Below are 2,936 nucleotides of genomic sequence, written 5' to 3'. Positions count from 1 at the left end.
AAGCTTCTTGTAGATACCTGATGATGCTTTCTAGGTTTCACTGGCATAAATAGCCATAGGGATTATGAAACAGATAAGCAGGTGGAGTTTGCTCTTCAGGGAGATGGATGGCAAGGACTAGATCTTGTTCATCCTCTAGAAGACTGCTGTCACCTTCCCGATGCGGCACTTGACATCTGCTTCTACGTCTCCATCTTTGGTGATCAAACTACCCAAGTAGGTGAATCTCTCTGCTTTTTCCAGCCATTTTGGTCCAATCATCACTCCCCTTGTTTGGGCCATGGCATGTATGTTCATGATCTTTGACTTATCTGCGCTGATTCTGTGGTTGATCTTGGTGGCTTCTTGATCAAGGTCAGTCATTGCATTCTGCAGCTTCATCTCATCCTCTTCGAGCAAGGAGATGTCATCAGCAAAGTCCAGTAACCAAGGTGATCTTGATCAGTCCGGTGGATATTGGCCCCAATGCGCTTTCCTGTTAGTCACATGACATAGTCCAGAGCAACGAGAAAGAGGAGCGGGGACAGGATACAGCCTTGTCTGACCCCGATTGTAATCTCAAAGAAGTCCGTGTAGTCATTTTCAGTTTTAAAGCAGCAGCTCAATCTCCGATACACATCTTTGAAGATGGTAATGAAGGCTGTTGGTACACCATAGGAATGCAGGATCTGGCAGAGGGAGTCTCGACAGATGCTGTCGAAAGCTTTCTCAAAAATCAACAAAGTTGATGGCCAGTGATTTTTGGAACTTGACACATTGTTCTTAATGTTCCAGAAGGTGAAGATTTGTTCGCTGCATGATCTTCCGCCCCATGGAAGCCATCTTGTTCTTCCCTCAAGCATTGGTCTATAGGATTCCACAGTCACTGGAGTAAGACCCCACAGAATGCTTTCTCAGGCACTGAGAGCAGGGTGATACCTTGCCAGTTGGTCCATTCAGATGTGTTGCCTTTCTTTGGAATTTTGTCTATGGCACCTCTCCGCCATTCTTTTGGGACTGTTATGGTTTGCCAGCACTCATTGAATAGAGTCGCAAGCTCTTCTGCCATGGCCAGTCTGCCGTGTTTCATAAACCCCGTGGGTATTTTGTCCAAACCAGTTGTCTTTTTATTCTTGAGGCTTCTGATCATGATGTTTACTTCCTCGATGGTGATCATGCCAGTCACCAGTATTCACTTGTAGCACCTCCTGAGCCTTATCCACATCGAAGTCATAGCTGGGGATCGGGTGTGGTGCATTTAAGGTTTCCCAGATGTGTCCAGTCAACCTTTCATTCTGCTCTTATTTGTCTATCAGAAGCTTCTCACTTTTATCTTTGATCAGGACACTGGAATTTGTTTTTACTTTGGTCAGCTCATTGATGATGTGGTAAGGAATGTTGGTGTCATTATGGTCAGCCACCTCTTGCACTTCATTTAGCTTTTGTTCCAGCCATTCTTTCTCATCTTTCTGACAGCTCTTCTTCTTGAATGAATCCAGCTCCGCATATTTTCAGCTTTCCTCTACTCAGGCATTCATGTTTGTGGCATGGTCATGTTTCATTTTCCCGATTTTTCTTCCATTGCCGGCATCTTCTGATGGTATCTTTGGCCCACTCTCTGATGGTATCTTTGAGTTTGGCCCATTGGGCTTTGACATCTATCGCCTCTCTAAGGAGGTTGAATCAATTGCACAGTTTCAGTGCAAAGGTGTCGGCAGTGGCAGGGTCTTTCAGCTTGTCCGTTGCAACCAGTCGCTTTAGTGTGGACTGTTTTTGGTTTTGAAGTTTGAGTTTAATCTTCTCCCTGATTTGGTAATGATCCAAGCCAACATCTGCATTCCTGAAGACCCTTGCATCACGCAAGGATGACCTCCACTTCTGGCTAATGCAGAGGCAGTCGATCTCATTGAAGGTTTGCTCATCTGGTGACCTCCAAGTGTTCTTGTGCACTCGCTGGCGTTGAAAATATGTGTTACCAACACATAGCCCATTGTGTTCGCAAAAGGATACCAGCCATTTGCCATTGTCGCTGATGTGTTCAGATGATGCATGGGCTCCGATCACACCTTCAAATCCACTCCATTCTCCTCACAATTGGGCATCGAAATCTGGAATCAAGATCTTCAGGTCGTGGTTTGGGATGCCATCAAAGATGTCTTGGAACTGCCCGAAGAAGTCTGCCTTCCCCTCGTCCTCTGTGTTCTCTGTTGGTGCATATACTTCTATGACAGTTGCTTTGATGTGTCCATAGGAGAAATTGGCTGTGATAATCCGATCATTGACAGGTTTCCAACCAACTAGTGCTCTCTTTGCACATTTACCCAAGATCAGGCTGATGCCCATTCGTGCCTTTTATTGTGTTCTGCATGCAAGGTGGTCTTGCCTTCGACAGTGATTTGTTAATTCCCTGTCCATCCGGTTTCACTAATGCCAAGAATGTCCAGTCAATAATTATCAAATTCTTGCAGCAGTTGAGTGAGTCATCTACTTTGATACAATGTCTGCATGTTCCACGTTCCAATTTTTATGATGTTCTTGGTAGAGAAGATTGCCTTTGACTTCAGGCACCGAGCACCAATGTACAACATGTCTGTTTCCTCCAGCACCATCACGTGGTTCAAAATTGATCCTTCCAGTTGACTAGAAATTGTTACGATTCTGATTATTGTTTCCGTAGCTGTTATGGTTTTTACGAGGTCAGGTTGCTAGCCCAACACTCAACCCTCCTCCTTTCTCATCCATGTTTCCACTCCACAAGTAATCAGTTCATCACAAATGTACTTTCACTTTTTTTGTTTTTTTAATTGGAATACGTTTCATCTTTAACAGGTAACAATCCACAAGTTAATGTCCTTAGAAAATTCCACAGTGTTTTATTCTTTGTGTTCTGTTGATTTGACAATATATTGTTTTGGAACATTTTCCAAACTTTCCATTTCTAGTTGAAGAAAACTGAC

General features: G+C 43.9%; 1 pseudogene; it reads right to left on the bottom strand.

Annotated features, from left to right (window-relative positions):
- Positions 1–1,662: 1,662 nt before the first annotated feature.
- LOC122803799 lies at positions 1,663–2,588 on the bottom strand (annotated as a pseudogene).
- Between the last annotated feature and the right edge of the window lie 348 nt (positions 2,589–2,936).

The sequence above is a fragment of the Protopterus annectens genome, chromosome 6.part0 (assembly GCF_019279795.1).
Source record: "Protopterus annectens isolate FY-2018-M chromosome 6.part0, PAN1.0, whole genome shotgun sequence".
NCBI lineage: Eukaryota > Metazoa > Chordata > Ceratodontiformes > Protopteridae > Protopterus > Protopterus annectens.
The sequence above is the reverse complement of the archived record's forward strand: the minus strand, read 5'-3'. Positions and strand labels throughout refer to the sequence as shown.